Raw genomic sequence first — 17318 nt, forward strand, 5'->3', positions numbered from 1 at the left:
ACAACCCCCAGCCATACCACATCATACAGCATAACTGAAAAAATAAAGCCAATAAATCTCGACTGGCTTTGCCAAAGTGTATTACTTGCAATGTCCTTTTCGGGAGCGCTCATTCCTTGTTAGATGGGATGCAGGAAGGCGAAATAAATTGTTCTGATTGGCTGACAAAACTTGGAGTGGGGAGGTGACAGAATTTGGAGTGGGCGGGCGCGCTACGCTGTTTGGCGAACGAGTTAGCTGTGCACACAGACCCTGTGCTTTGGCTGCTTGTATCAGCAGTCGACGAGAGACGGACGGATTGAGTTTGGTGTGGCGAGCAACCGGCAGCACACGATTCTGGTACCGCATGTTCTCACAGCTGTGTGACGCCCCTCCTTCTGCTTACACTGGCGTGGGTCCGGGACCATTTCCCTCCTCTAAACCAGGGCAGGATCTCTTCGGGATTGTAAGTGCTGGAATCCAGTGTGGTAGCAGGTGAGGCACGAAGATGGGGATAGAGGGCACTGGGAGGGGCAGTAGAGAATCGACGAAGTGAAGTTGAATGAAAGTTACGCGAGGCAGCTTCTGCTGCTGTGTTTCCGTGGCCAAACTGTAGTCCTTTATTATCTGTTCTGTTGTGCTGGCATTTTCCCTATGGGCTACATCCCTAGGGAACGGGGCTGCTTTTAGGGCTGGGTGGGCTGTGACAGACCATCCAAGGCCCCAGGTCGCCATTCTTTTCGCAGCACTACAGTGCACGGGTGTTTGGAACATTTTGCCAGGGTTGCTTTTGGTTTCCAATCCAGCGTCAGGTTGCCAGATGTATCTATGTCATGGCAGGATGTGGGCCAGTGGGCAGGGCACCTCTACGGGGGATTTGGAATAATATATTGCCCCTCGTTCCTCTCAACCTACCCCCGTCTTGCGACCCTCACCCGCATCATCTTTACATCTTTACCGGCAGATCGCGTAGGCGCGCTGGAATGGAATTTTAGAACGTGTAGCCAGGAGGGGGTGAGTTGACATTGCCGCCCTCGGGTGTCCTGTAAACGTTACCGTCGCAGGACTCTGTATCCTTCGAAGCGACTTCCCTTGTGCACTGAACTGCGCCCAGCTCATACCCGCAAGGTCTTTCAGGGTCTTCGTCTTTTCTATAGTGTTTAGAAGCCGCCTCCTCCTCCTCCTTTTACATACCCAGTCGAGGAAGTGTCTACAACCTTGCATTGGTATTCACATTTTTATTTGGAGTTATTTTACAGTTCATATTTCGTACTTAAAACCTCTTTTGACCACATCAAGGAGCGGCCCTGCTTTACGGTGTAAATAGCTCCCCCGGTTTACATACCTCTGCTGTGCCCGCACAGTAAGCTTCGAAAATGTGGAGCATTGTTTACTATGCGGGGCAGACAACTTCCTGCTACGTACAGGTAAACGCCCCCAGCAATGTTCTACACAGATCCTCACGTGAAGTGAAGCCCTCGTCGAGTCTGAAGTCCAAGTTTACTCTCTGCCATGTTGTTCACCGCCAGTTTAAAAAAAAACACTTTAGTGTTTAGAACGGACACTCCTTAAATATGAGTACTACCTAAAAATAATAGAAAAGAAAAACACTACGAGGCACCTGAGCTGTCGACCTGAACCGGGAGGGCTCCCAACAGCAGTCGAGGCCCTTACAGAAAGATACGCATAGGAACGGTAACCCAAAGCACAATGCGGACGTGGTCAGCGAGTCTGGGATCAGAGACGTGGCTAAAAAAATAACAAAAGTTTCTGTTCCTTTTTGGCTGTTGGCCTTTAACCTATCGGTAAATCCAAATGAAATATAACGCACATACCTTAGTTGAAAGTAAATTAAACTTACATTTATTTGTTAGAAAATTCAATTTTCTGGTATGACAGCTCGGTTGGTTAATGCAATCGCTTTAAATGTCTGTGGGTGTAACTAGACGGTCACTGATTTTAATTCTGGTCGGTGCCCGGGGGAAATAGTGATGTGTATTTGTAGTGCTCAGAAATCCAGGTATGACAAAAATCACTGAATAAGCTACTAGTTTAAAAAATGTATTAGGTTGCACACACTGCAACTAGGTTGTCACAAGATGTGTAAAAAGACTGTTTAAATCCCTTCAGTGCTTTCAAAACGTACTTTTAGTAATTCGCTGACTGTAGTACCTAATCATAATGCTAACCCATTTTTTACTGGTTTCAATTGATTAAAAGGACAAATTCCACATTCCATTAATTAAAGCCCATGCTTACTCCTCAGCAGTCTTTAGATTTGGTGATAAACAAGTCGCACATTTCCGTTTCTTTCCGGTAGCAGGCACCATGTAGAGAAGGCTTGTTTCTTCTTTAGCTGCCTCTGTCTTCTCTCAGTTCACATAGAGGAGTCCCTTCCTCTCCCCTTTCAGCCTGTGGCAACTCAACCATTCTGGAAAGTTTGTAGTTTACATAAAAAGCATGGAAACTGAATTAATCAGTGACGTTTGGGAACGCTGTTCCTCCAGCTCACTTGGATCTCCGACTCGAAACTGACGTCTGGAAATGCTGCTCGATCCGTCTTCTTTCATTTAACAATAGCAGTGTGCCCCTTCTTCTTCCGTTTTACAAACAGACACTTCGGGTGGATTAACATACCCACCTTGGGGACAGAAATTAGGGTGCCCATGCACTTATCAAAATGTCCCAAAAATTCCAACCAATAAGATTTGCCACAGTGGCCAATCAGATTGTTTGAAACACTTTCATTGCCAGTCACGAAGAGCCACAGACATCGTACATGGGTTGGAACAAGGTGTCTGATGTTGCCATGGTCTAGACATCAATCAATCATGGATTTGTAAAGCGCGGCTAATCACCCATAGGGTCTCAAGGTGATGAATATAGGCATGCTGCTCAGAGGACGAGCCAGATATCAGTGTAGGGTGGTGGCTCTTACTGATCGGTGAGACCACTGTTTCCACTGTCTAGTAGAACATTTGATTTTTCAGCTCTATAGTTAGTGATTTGCAAAGAACGAGTAGTGAGTCAACATAAGTAACTTGATTCTCAAAGTCCACTGCTAGGCACATTTTCAGTATATTTAATGAATGTACACATAACTTCCAGCTATATCCTTTTATATGTAAATTAATCTCATGAATCTCCAGTGTGAAATCTTCAGTTGGTGAATGGGGTTTAACCATGAGCAGAGGAACACATTGATGGCCATCTACTTTCTGTGACTGCCTTGCATTAGTTTCCTCTTCTCAGTCCTCACATCCTGAGCCTTCTGTATTTATTGGTACATACTTCCGTTACAGATATAGAAAAGAGTACTATTGCCCCTCCTGGACTTGCCCTGCAACCCATGAACTTTCCCTTTATTCCTTTTTAAATCTAATTTTTAACACTTTTAGTTCTTGGGTATCTCAAACAAAATTCACTGTATTTGTACTATTTACTCAAAGAACCAGAGGAACATCTGAAGAAGCTGCTTGTTATTGTAGCCAAATCTCCTCATTTCTCCAGAGCTCAAATATTGAACCCATCAAAGAATGTCAAAACTGTGTAATGTGACAAGTCACAATATCCCAATATGCTCTTGTTCTGGAAATAGTTGCATGACTAGGCTTAATGGTTCCCTCACTCATAGCATGTTATTCACATTCAAGATATGTCTCACATTTGCCAACGAATATCAGCAACCCAGGTCTTTTATCAGGAGCACACTTTGGTACATTGAAGTGTTTTACTGCCCCAGAGCCCAAAAGGGGAAGAATGGCTAAAAACACATTTAAGCACAAAATATTGTCATATATCTTTCAGAAAGTTAAAAGGCACATAGCCCATAGATTAGATGGACAGACCCTTTGACAGATGTCAATTGGAGACATCCTCCTAGTTGACACATAAAGCAAAGACCTCTTGCAGAGACGGGTGGTTCTCCTCACAGTAATAGAAAGAGGTGGCCTTGCAGAGATGGCGACTGGTAACCCATGTTTTAAGTGCAAAGCAGATAATCACTTTAAATGAGACACACATCGGGGGTGTTGGACTTTTTTCCTTTAGCAGGGTCATCCCCTATCTTTTTGCCTCCTGCCTCCTATTTTTTCTGACCTGTTGTTGTTGGCTTTTGAACTCTGAGCACTTTACCACTGCTCACCAGTGCGAAAGTGCATATGCTCTCTGTGTAAATTGTATTGTTTGGTTTATCCATGATTGCCATATTTGATTTACTGGTAAGTCCCTAGTAAAGTTCACTAGAGGTGCCCAGGGCCTGTAAGTCAAATGCTACTAGTGGGCCTGCAGCACTGGTTGTGCCACCCACGAGTAGACCTGTAATCATGTCTCAGACCTGCCACTGCAGTGTCTGTGTGTATGTGCAATTTTAACCTGCCAATTCGACTTGGCAAGTATACCCACTTGCCAGGCCTTAACCTTCCCTTTTCTTACATTTAAGACACCCCTAAGTTAGGCCTTAGGTAGCCCCATGGGCAGGGTGCAGTGTATGTTTAAGGTAGGACATATACTAATGTGTTGTATATGTCTTACCAGTGAAATACTGCTAAATTCGTTTTTCACTATTGCAAGGCCTATCCCTCTCATAAGTTCACATGGGGGCTGCCTTTAACTATGATTAAAGTGTAGATTCCCTTTGGGAGCGGTTAGACATGTGGATTTTGAGGTCTAGGAGCTCACAATTTAAAAATACATCTTTTAGTAAAGATGATTTTGAGATTGAGTGTTTGAAAATGCAACTTTTAGAAAGTGAGCATTTTCTTGCTTTAACCATTCTGTGACTCTGCCTGTTTGTGGATTCCCCGTCTAGGTCAGTTTGACATTTGGACTGTTATCACCTCTCTTTAGACAGTGACACAAAGGGAGCTGGGGTGTAGCCTGCATATCCTGATGAGCCATCTGTGCTAGGAGGGAGGAGAGGAGTGGTCACTTCCACCTGAAAGGGCTGTGCCTGCCCTCACCCAATGCAGTCTCCAACCCCCTGGAGTGTGTCTGGGGCCTTACCTGGGCAAGGCAGGATTTCACAAACAAGAGAGACTTTCCTTTGAAGTAAACCTACTTCAAAGGCCGTAATGGGTATAAGAAGAGCACCCAAAACCACAGACTTTGCATCACTTCTGGAAATCAAGAGGAACCTATGCCTGGAGAAGAGCTGAGGAAGAAGAGCTGCCCTGCCTGGGACTGTGCTTTGTGGATCTATCCTGCAGTTGCTGCTTCTGCCCGTGAAAGGGGACAAAGACTGGACTTTGTGGTATATTCCTGCTTGAGAAGAAATCTCCAAGGGCTTGTCCTGAGCTTGCCTCCTGTTGTTGAAGTCTCAGGGCCTTCAAAGACTTCCCCTGCCAGCACCTGGACTCTATGCAAGACTCCTGCCCTGTCAAGTGGTGCCCATCCAGTTCCTGGGGCCTTGAAAGGTGAAGCTGGCAGACCAAGGTTGAGAATTCACGCACAGAACGCTGTGCGGGGACATTTTCGACGCAACCTCCCGAGTGCGGCTGGAAAAAACAACGCACCACCGGCTTCGCAGCTGGAATTGATGCTCCGCCTGTGGCGCAGCTGGAAGATCAACACACGCGGCTGGAGAAACGACACGCAACATCACTGATGGATGCTGCAATGACGCAACATCGCTGGGTGTGGAAAAACGACGCAAGCCTGCCTGGACCCAATGTGCTTTGTCCTGATCGATGCATCGCTCTCCTGCAGAGAGAAGAAACAACGCACGCCAATTGGACCGGGAAAGGAGAAACGACGCACGACCTCGCTTGCGGGTGAGAAATCGACACACCAATATCCTATTGACACACACTCGCCTGTGTGTGTTATTTTGACGCTACCCAGGTACTTTTCAATGCTAACAGTGTTAGCATTGTTTTCTTAAGGATTTAAAGACTCTTTTTGCTTTTTGATTAATAACTTGACTTGTGTATGTTGAATTTTTGTCGTTTTGGTCTTGTTTTGTTTAGATAAATATTTTCGATTTTTTTTCTAAACCTGTGTTGTCATTTTGTAGTGTTTTCACTGGGTTACTGTGAGTGTTGGTACAAATACTTTACACCTAGACTCTGGAGTTAAGCCTGCCTGCTTATGCCAAGCTACCAGAGGTGTGAGCGGGGGTTAACTGAGGGTGATTCTCCTTTACCCTGTCTAGAGTGAGGGTCCTTGCTTGGACAGGGGGTAACCTGACTGCCAACCAAAGACCCCATTTCTAACAGGGGACATATGTAGGACTGAGGTCCACGGTTAGAAAAAAAAGCAGGCTGTCCTGTAGAAACGGAAAGCAAGTGGGTCTTTCAAGGGAGCAAGTGGCCTTTAAAGATACTACCCTGATGAACTCTGCCAAGACAGGAAAGGAACCCTTGTAGAGACCAAGAACTGGTGCCCCTCGTAGATCAATAAAACCGGGGCCCTTATAGAGACAGAGAACAAGGTCACTTTGAGCGAAAGAAAGTTGTCACTGTATGTAGACAGAAACCAAGAGCCATTCTGAACATATAAACCAGGCACATTTGTGGAGACAGAAACCAGAGGCCCTTGTAGATGAACGCACAAGTTGGCCCTCGTAAAGACATACACAGCAACTTTTTGTTTGTTTTTTGTTTAGAGATGGAAACCCGGTGGTTTGTGTAGAGTGAAAGAAAGGGGGGCATTTGTAGAGTAGAAGTCAGGAGACTCTTGTACAGACTGAAAACGTGCATTATCATTTTGCAGGTCAGGAGGAAGGGTGACTGTCAGGGTTAATTGTTTTCTGTGCTGCTACTCATCCCGCATCCCGCATCCTAGAGACGCCCAGTTGTGAAAATTAGGCTCTGATTCTGTCCCATTAATTTTAAGAAATGCTCCCCATTTTCCAGAATGTTCTTTGTCGAAAGGTGCCATGATCATGAAAGTGCCAGTAACTTTGTGGAGCAGAAAAGGGATTAGTGAACATGTATTCCCTGCTGCACATTATCCAAAAATCTCTTTCACTGCGAGCAAGAGTGTCAATACTGAGAGACCTCCTGAATACACTGCACCTCTTTCAGTAGTTTTAAGATATGTCTCCGGCAGCTTCTTGCTGAGGGAGCGAGCTAGTGAAATTACCTTTGAAAGCCATGTATTATCCCAAAATATTTAGAGAGAGTGCTAAATAAAGTGGAAATAGTTCCCAGTAATGGTTATTACCTGATCAGCCTCACCACTGTATTGAAAAGTCCGGTTCATAATCGTCGACGACATTTTGTTAATAGCAAAGAGAGGACTCGGAATCTGTGTCGATACCGTCTCTAACTTGCACTTACATAAGTAGAGTTTATTAAAACCCTAGTAACTTCCGTGTTCGTTGTGCATATAAGTTTTAAAAAGTTGACTCTATAAAGTTTATCTGCACCATACCAGTAGGTATGGGCAAGACTTCCCGCACTCTTCTGTTTTCAATGATGAAGTATTATACATTTCTTCAGGCAACTATTACATCACTATGAGAGAAGTGATCCTGCTTAACCCACCAAAGAAATGCCCTGATCCAGGCAGGGAGCCCACAGTGGAGCCTGTTTGAGGCAAAGTAACACAGTTGCACAGTGACGCATACATGTATTGCCTTGAGATGGTTTAATGTTCAAACTTTGTGAATCTTGTTTGCTGAGTTTTTGAGGTAACACTGTTTATAGTATGTTCATGTTCTGTATTTTTGTTTAACCATTTTTTTGCTTACTTCGGATTTTTCGGTTTTGATTTTCTTTATTTTTCCTAACTGAAATAAGATATCTCTGGTTGTCAGTGCAAGAAGGTTGATTCCAGCCTATTAGTAGTTATGCCTTGGCGTTCTCCTTCCTTCACACCAGGAACTGGTATTAGTGCTGTGAAATTGCAAAAGAAACAGCATTCAGAGAACTGAGAAATACAACAAATGATGAGTAGAATTCTTTAATTAATCCTAGCTGCTAGCCCCTGTCTTTAGTAACTTAGGGCCATATGTACAAACACATTTTCCCATAGACACAGAATGGGTAAAACCCTTTGCTACATCTGGCTCTTAATTGGCAAACAACGACTGAAATGTGTCCCAAAGCATTTGCAGCGTCTGAGACTTTTAAAAGAAGTCATCCTTCGTCTTTGTGTCACGCTTGCTGTGCCACAGACTTTAAGATGAACCTCGCAGGTGAAGCCCGAGGAGGCTGAAGCAGGTTTGAGGTTGCTTGTGTCCTGCCTAGAGGGGACTGGGCTGGCAGCCTGCGCTGGGCAGTTCCTACTGAAGAGGGACAGGTCTGATTTGCAGTTGGCTCGTTCCTATAAAGAGTGGTGGCATAGTTAAAGTGGTGAACTTCAATGCCTCTACAATAGAAGTGACACTACAAGCCAAAACACTCACAAAAATACTAACACACTATCAACATGATTTGTTGCGTAGTACTCTTATTGTAAATGGCTTTACTTCCATAGTTGTAGCGTGTTAGAAGGAGCACAGACAGTTGTGTTGGAACAAGTGCAAATGGTACTCCCAAGGAACCAACAAACAGGTTGGAATGTCAGCCGTGCCGAGTCCAAAGTGTTCAAAAACGTGATGGGTCCGGGGTGAGATCAGCACCTTTGAGGAATTTGCCAGTGTGGCCTTGTTGCAGAATTTGGGGGTGTTGCCATTTCTGCAGTGACCGGGCGTAGGGAGGTACCCATAGTGCAGTGACAGAACGACTGGTGCTTTCTTTGCTAATGGAACATGATGCTGACTGCCAACATATGTGTAGATTTACTTGTAGTAGACTGACCAGCATGAGAATCTTCACCAGCTTATTTCCCTACTTTTAGTTGACAAGCTCATTACCAACTACCAAAGCGGGATCACATAGCAGCCAAGAGTATGACAAGGGCAGAATACCCCAGTATAAAAGCATATCAGTGTACACTGTCAATCATTCAAGTGTGACGAAGCTTGAAGAACCTGGAATCAGCAGCACTGAAAGGTATGCCAGTATCCTAATTTGTTTAGTCATTTGAGCACCCAGCTTCTTTAGAAGCCTTTAAGCACCCTAAGTCATAGTGTATACAGCTAACATCCTTTCACTGTTGTGAACAAAACTGCTCTGTAGGCTGAACTCACTTCCCCATTAAAAACTTGTGAAAGCATTTGTCCACATGTCATTTGTGCACGTCTGAATTATGAGCCTAGTAAATCAGGTTGGCATTTATGGATCACGTTTATGGCCAGAAGGAAGGACTCTGCCACACAGCAGATGGAGCCCCCTTCACTGCTATAAAAGCAGAGGCCACTGTTGTGACCTCAGCCTTGAGCTGTCTTTGCTCTAGTGATGTTGAACATGGACTTTTACTTACTGAAATGACCTTAACAAAGAGCTGACCTCACTGTAGTCCCATTATACGGGGGTCTCTCCTTACTGTAATGTATTTATGTTTTATATGTCAGATGTCAATATTTGTATGTAGACTTGTGTATAGAGATAGAGACAGATTTCTCTCCAATGAGTCTGATGCCGCATTGCTGTGAATTGATTAAATAAATAAGGGCAAATAAGTTACCCCCTGTAACCAAGAGTTAATATTGGTTATTAGAAATTAGGATTGAATTCGTCCCTTGCCTGCTAACTGTTGTGAATGTGTTTTGGATAGTATCCTAAGCAGGCATGGGTTATAGGATACTCCCCTTTTAGGCTGTTTGCACTCCTTGCTAGCAGTCATCACACCAGATTGCTGATACTGACACTTTGGGGAATGATGAAGGGAATTCTGTGGCCATGAAGCTGACCACGCCCTCTTGGTTGGCAGCTGTTGCTGAGACATTCAAGAAAAATTGGATTGTGCTGGCTCCACCATCAGTAAAAGAGAAGCCTTCCACACCATCACAGTCCTCCCCAACATCTACAGGCAGGAGGGAGCATTGCAGAACATTCCTAGAAGTTCCACACATACCTCTTATTTAGTGAGGAGGTGTTATTGTCGGGCTCCTGCACAACTGAATTATCCCACTTGTTTGAGGAAGGACAGTCCTCCCGGTAGTATTTAGTCCTGCAAAGTCATCCTCTTTTCCTCCTGTGCTAAGCTACGTTTTGTGTCAACATTACACTTCTTCTTGGTCTCGAATAGCTTAAGGATATCACACCTCACCCATTTCTCTTTGAGACAAGCTGTTAGTTGAAATTCTTGAATCATTCTAATTCATTTTGCTACAGAGCTTCCAAGGTCTCCGACCGTAAGGAGGGCATCCCCCTGAAACACATCTACCAAGCTATCTTGTGGACCTATAAGCACACTAAGTGCAAAAGTGGGGGAAATAGTTCACACCTTAACTAATTTCATGTTTAACATGAAACCAGTGCCTTTTCTACTAGCATTGTATACTGCTATCATTTGCTCGTTAAATATCTGTTGGATCAATCACAAAATGTCTCAAGTCACAAGTGCTTCTACCTAAATTTATATGATCAGCAGGTCACAAGTTTTAATCTTGACCAGGCTGTCATTCTCGATAATACATTTAGTGGCATTAACTTGGGTAATAGTAACGACAGTTATCTGCAGCGCTCAGAAGTGGCACAAACTGTGGTAGTCAGCACTTATTTATTATTTTGTCTATCAAGTCTGTATCCATCATAACTGTGAGAGTCATCCTTTTTGCCCTGGTCATCCCCATTGTTTGACCGATACTGATAGTTACCGAGTGTGATTGTGCCCTGGGCTCGGCTAACCAGGCCGAGAGCCAGTGCTTCTTTTAAAAAGTATTTGGTAATTGGCGTAGTTACAATTGGTTCAGGCATCCTACCTGTAAGTCCCTAGTATATGGTAGGGCATGTAGGTTTGGAGACCCCAGTGGATTTAATGTACTTGTGCACTGCTGTGTTGTCTGCTGTCATTTGAAAGCCAGCGCTGCCTTGCAGGCTGGTTTTAAAATAAAACTATGTCCAAATTCGACTTTGGAATCAAAAGTACCTCCAACATCTAAAACTACATTTTTATTACATATGTCACCCCTACGGTCTGCCCTAGGAGCCCCATGGGTAGGATGCCTTTTCTAGAAAGCAGGGACATTATCAAATATTTATGTTCAATTGAGGGGAAAAGCTGCCAACTTTGCCCACCCCCTCCTCAATTGTAATGCTGCTAGCTTAATAGGCGAATATGAGAAGGCTTTATTAAAGTTGAATAAAGTAACTTTTGAAAGGAATGACCTAAATCGGAAATTTAAAGTATCAAAATAATAGTTACAATAAATCCAACACCTTAACGAAGTCAGATTTATTATAATTATTGCATGAAAGTAGTTTTAGAACTAGCTTACCTGAAGTTACCTAAAAACAGCATCTTCTTATTGGACAGCCTGAGCCAAGCTACTCCCTGATTAGGTGTGAAGATGCCTGCGCCTAAAACAATCAAGACATGTGGTGGGTGATCTACCAGGACAGGAAGGGGTCTGGGCAGCCAAACTGGTCTTCAAAGGGAAAAGCGCAGATGGTACAGGAACTAGGCCCACCCCCACCACCTCTATCCCAGCCAGATGGGAGCCTCTCTAACTAGATCAGGAGAGGGGCTGGAATGGGAGTGTAGGGAAAAGTTAGCCATATCTTTGAGTTGGATTAGCAAAATCCGAACTCCAAGAAGAGATTGTGTCCATTTTACATTTTTGTGGATATGGGCATTCTAGGACAGAAATCTGCCACATTTCTCAGGAAGTGGTCATCACAGAGGGTGGCAGCTTGAACCTCATTGGTTGGGGGGTGAATCCCTCTTGCCTGCACAGAATATGGAATAAATATAGGACAGCTGCACTGCACCTCAGATCTGCCTGGAAATATCTGAAGAAGGAGGACTGCCCTGCTGGATCCTTAGACTGCACAAGAGAGGACTGCACTCCCAAAGCATGCACCTGCCGCACTCACAAGGCTTCACAACAAAAGGACTTTGTCTGGCTTAAAGTTTTAAAGGAGTGGACTCCCTGCAACAACAGGTAGAAAAGTGCTGGAAGAGCTACTTGTAACGTCAACAAGGACAACTTCAGCTGACCAACTTCACCTGGATTTTACTTTCACTGACCAGATGCACTGTGAGAGTTGTAGTCCTAAGCCCAAAAAGGCAAACTAGAGCTTCTGAATCATTGGCTCATGCTGTGGACCACTTTCCTGCATCAAAAAACCTTAAGAGAAGAACTGAAAGTTTTGAAAATTATGGTGAACTTTTGTGAAAAAGCTCCAAATACAGATCTGCATCGATGACCAGTATCAAGCTGGCGACATCAAATTGTGACTTAGCCTGACTGTGCAGGTTTTCCCCACTGAAAGCTCCAAAGCTCTTTGACGTCAATAACAAAGGCCTTCAGGAATCATCAAGGCATCCAGCTTAAGCAGGTTGGCATTGTTGAACCGAAGTCTACCTCAGAGGACCCGCTCTCTCGAGGTAGAGAGAAAAAGATCCATTAAAGTGACTGTCAGAAGGTAAAAACTTGCCCGGGCCCTACTGCTCATTGTAGCCGACCTGCGCTCCATTGCAGTGGGCCTGAAACTTTGACTTTGTCCCAGTGCAGCACGACCAGATAGGCGCAGTTGGAGCTTTTCACTTTTAGGCACTAGAAAGCATTTTTTTTAATGTAATCTTTAAACATTTCTATCTTCGGTCCCTTACTTTGGATTTTTGTTCTTTTGGTGTCATTTATTTAAAGATATAAATATTCCCCATTTTTATAAATTGATGTTGGATTTGTAGTGTAAGGTCTTATTTACTGTTTTGGTGATATTAAATGCTTTACACACCTGTCTCCTAAGTTAAGTCTACCGTTGAGCAAGGATTAATTTACTAAGGCTTGATTGGACCTTATTTGTGATTGTGGTTACTAGTTTTATGTACCTACCTGCACCTACTAATAAACCACCTACCAACAATAACCATGACTCAGTTCATTTGTCCAGGCTCATATAGTCCAGTGCCTTCATTTGCCATTGCCTTGGGATCTGCACTTTGTTTGCCCTTTCCCTGGTCTGTGATTGTGTACACCCCGGCCCCCTCTCACAGGCATACAGGGAGTGCAGAATTATTAGGCAAATGAGTATTTTGACCACATCATCCTCTTTATGCATGTTGTCTTACTCCAAGCTGTATAGGCTCGAAAGCCTACTACCAATTAAGCATATTAGGTGATGTGCATCTCTGTAATGAGAAGGGGTGTGGTCTAATGACATCAACACCCTATATCAGGTGTGCATAATTATTAGGCAACTTCCTTTCCTTTGGCAAAATGGGTCAAAAGAAGGACTTGACAGGCTCAGAAAAGTCAAAAATAGTGAGATATCTTGCAGAGGGATGCAGCACTCTTAAAATTGCAAAGCTTCTGAAGCGTGATCATCGAACAATCAAGCGTTTCATTCAAAATAGTCAACAGGGTCGCAAGAAGCGTGTGGAAAAACCAAGGCGCAAAATAACTGCCCATGAACTGAGAAAAGTCAAGCGTGCAGCTGGCACAATGCCACTTGCCACCAGTTTGGCCATATTTCACAGTTGCAACATCACTGGAGTGCCCAAAAGCACAAGGTGTGCAATACTCAGAGACATGGCCAAGGTAAGAAAGGCTGAAAGACGACCACCACTGAACAAGACACACAAGCTGAAACGTCAAGACTGGGCCAAGAAATATCTCAAGACTGATTTTTCTAAGGTTTTATGGACTGATGAAATGAGAGTGAGTCTTGATGGGCCAGATGGATGGGCCCGTGGCTGGATTGGTAAAGGGCAGAGAGCTCCAGTCCGACTCAGACGCCAGCAAGGTGGAGGTGGAGTACTGGTTTGGGCTGGTATCATCAAAGATGAGCTTGTGGGGCCTTTTCGGGTTGAGGATGGAGTCAAGCTCAACTCCCAGTCCTACTGCCAGTTCCTGGAAGACACCTTCTTCAAGCAGTGGTACAGGAAGAAGTCTGCATCCTTCAAGAAAAACATGATTTTCATGCAGGACAATGCTCCATCACACGCGTCCAAGTACTCCACAGCGTGGCTGGCAAGAAAGGGTATAAAAGAAGGAAATCTAATGACATGGCCTCCTTGTTCACCTGATCTGAACCCCATTGAGAACCTGTGGTCCATCATCAAATGTGAGATTTACAAGGAGGGAAAACAGTACACCTCTCTGAACAGTGTCTGGGAGGCTGTGGTTGCTGCTGCACGCAATGTTGATGGTGAACAGATCAAAACACTGACAGAATCCATGGATGGCAGGCTTTTGAGTGTCCTTGCAAAGAAAGGTGGCTATATTGGTCACTGATTTATTTTTGTTTTGTTTTTGAATGTCAGAAATGTATATTTGTGAATGTTGAGATGTTATATTGGTTTCACTGGTAATAAGAAATAATTGAAATGGGTATATATTTTTTTTTGTTGAGTTGCCTAATAATTATGCACAGTAATAGTCACCTGCACACACAGATATCCCCCTAACATAGCTAAAACTAAAAACAAACTAAAAACTACTTCCAAAAATATTCAGCTTTGATATTAATGAGTTTTTTGGGTTCATTGAGAACATGGTTGTTGTTCAATAATAAAATTAATCCTCAAAAATACAACTTGCCTAATAATTCTGCACTCCCTGTATTCGCTATGACTTTGGACAGTACTTTTATGTCTCAGTTCTTCACTGACTAAGTGTGTTAAGATAAGCACATGGTGGGGTTCTTAACTGATTTCGGTAGAACCTTAACAGGGTGCAGAGCAAGACCAATATACATCCTTTGCTTTGTCATTGAAAAGAGTCAAGTACGGGGCAAGAATTGTCAGATACATTTTTGTAAAATGTCTACTCTGGGAACTGTCCACATAATTTTGGAGATCACTATAACCTAGTGGTGTCAGTACCTGTTTGTTGAAGTACTTCATTGAATGGCAATGAGAATCCTCAGAAAATATTTGTTAAAGTGGAGCTGCACATTCCTAATGGAATCGCTTGCATGTTCTAGGGAACCATGATGGACTAAGAGTAGGGGCACTCTGAAATAATGATACAAAATATCTGATGTGCACTGTTTTTACAGTAGTGACATTTGACGACCCTATTAGATATGGCACAGCCAAAGACCTTATGTCATGAACATCCAACAGAGAGGGACTTTGGTGCTGTCCCCTTCAGCCATTGGTTGCTTTCAGTGAGCATTCTTCGGCATTGGTTGCTTTGGTTCAGCCTACTTCAGATACTACTTTTTTTTATGTAATTAAATAAAACCATAGTTAGTTTCCCACTTCCATCAGATAAATAGGTTTTGTTTTTGCGAAGCAAGAATCCTGGTGGCGGTTGTGCTTGGTCGGGGGTGGAACAGGTCAGGGGGCCTGTGTTGGCCAACCTTTCAGCTAGCCATAGATACCTCAACTTGAAAATATGTCTCAACAGATTTGTGCCCACAAACGTTTTTTAATCTCTTTGCTGCAGGGCCCATGTGCTACAGAACGTCGTGAAAAGCAAACACCAAAGGAATGAGTAAACTATACAGAAAAATCCTCTCATGACACAAAATCTCTCTTGGCTGCACATCTAAAGATAAATATAGTGACAGTAGCTCTTTGTGGTGCTTCAGGTGCAGAAAGAAAAATACAAGGGAAACCGGTAGAGCCTGAAAAGCGACTTGAGTGAAAGCACCATGAAGGGGGCTAAATCATAAAGTGACGTTCCAGCAATGAAACATTCCAGAATTAAGCTAGCACCCCTTCTTCAGTGTACAGGATATGGTGGAGGAGGAACCCACATATGGATTCACTGAACTTGTGTTGGTGTAGCTGGGATAGTTTAGCCAGTTTTCCCATCCACAGAGACATTATGCATGCATGCTAACAGGCACTGACGCCCGTTACGAGACTTATTTACTTAAACAGAATGACATAAATTCTTCATTCTAGACATTCTTCATTCTAGTATACTGTACTGTGTGGTTGCACAGTTACCACTTTGTAAAAGTAAATAAGTACAAAACCTCTCAACTGGTGTCTCGGTGCTAGTGAGTGGCAAGCATCCATTGTTGTTTGGGCAAAATTCACATTGCTTGAATATTAGGAATGTTTGTTACTTGCCGCATTCTCATGCAGTCAGATCCAAAATGCACCTCTGCAGTTTCACTCACATACATGGTTATCAGAAAACCCTCAAATTATTGCAGGGCAAAATTATTTCAAACACGCTTCCCTGTATGGGTATGGGAAGTCCCTACACTATTGATAAGCCTTTGGTGGACAGGTAGAAATATGTACTTTATCCAGCTCATGGGAACATGTAGAATGCCATATGTACATGCAAACGGTGCCATTCTAATTGAATGTATATGAATTTAACTATAGAAGCTCAAGAACTGAAAGGTGAGAATTGCTCTCACTTTCAGTCCAGCTCTTGTGAAGGCCGTTTATCGACCTTCACAAAGCACCTCAAGCATCCATAAACTCGTCCTTTTCATATTTACGTTTACTGTCCCATGTCTTTGTAAATGGATGTGCTGTCTTCCACTGCACAGCCACCATCGCACCCACTGTGAGCTTCATGATAGCTTGTGTCTTCTTGGGAATCACCTTAATTTCATCTTACCGTTCATTTTGGAGACATTTCAATGCTATAAGAACCTAGGCAGGGTTATCATGTTTTAATTTATAGTCCCACATTTGCACCGCACCTTGTGTTGCCGCCTGGCCTTCATAGTTGAGGTACTCTAACAAAAAAAATATTTTTTTTTTCAGCTTGTGAGCCCTAACATTATTTTTTCCCCTCTCCTATAGTTAGATTCGTTTTTGACATGTTGTTCCCAAATTTTGCTGAAGCAGCTTTCTAATAGTGGCAGCCATCATCGCCTCACTTGTCGACTTGTCCTGTCTCATTAACCCCACCCTGCCTTACTTGAGAGAATGACAATATGAACCTCTAGTAAAAAAAAATTAGGTGTGGCCTAGCAGCTCTAGCTGTTCTGCGAGATTCATGCAGTCAACTAAAAATGATACATTTATACTTATAAAGAGTTTTTTGGGATAAGCCCTGTTTACCCTTTGGTCTGCTCAGCTGCAATTTTTTAATTGATGTGCATTAAAGATGAGGGCTCGTATGACTGTTGTAAATACCTCTGCATTCTAGAAACCAGCAAGACTGTTCTCATAAAATTATATGTGGTTGGTTAATTATCCTGTTTACGGCAAGAACGTGGCCGCCACGATTAATCAGCATTTATTTTATTTGTTTATTTTTATTGCATCGGCTTGCAATAAATGTTTTTTTTTAAATTGCCTGACTTGCCCTGGCTAGAAACGGTGGCTTTGCCAATGCTTGTTTGCTTTGTCAGTACTTTGCTCTTTTTGTTATCCCCGGCGGGCAGTTTGGCATGTGGGAAAACAGTAAGACGTACGCA

At 43.3% G+C, this 17318-nt stretch overlaps 1 protein-coding gene across 3 annotated transcripts in view; it reads left to right on the plus strand.

Annotated features, from left to right (window-relative positions):
• Positions 1–215: 215 nt before the first annotated feature.
• The window catches only part of PLEKHF1 (pleckstrin homology and FYVE domain containing 1), a 50609-nt gene continuing 33506 nt past the window's right edge, over positions 216–17318 (plus strand). The window contains exons 1-2 of one of the 3 annotated variants that reach the window (XM_069216739.1): positions 216–474; positions 8764–8918. The gene's annotated coding sequence lies outside the window, so the exon portion shown is untranslated. The remainder of the gene's footprint in view (positions 475–8763; positions 8919–17318) is intronic. The other 2 variants (XM_069216740.1, XM_069216738.1) reach the window with 2 other exon arrangements.

The sequence above is a fragment of the Pleurodeles waltl genome, chromosome 12, assembly GCF_031143425.1.
Source record: "Pleurodeles waltl isolate 20211129_DDA chromosome 12, aPleWal1.hap1.20221129, whole genome shotgun sequence".
Taxonomy (NCBI): Eukaryota; Metazoa; Chordata; class Amphibia; order Caudata; family Salamandridae; genus Pleurodeles; species Pleurodeles waltl.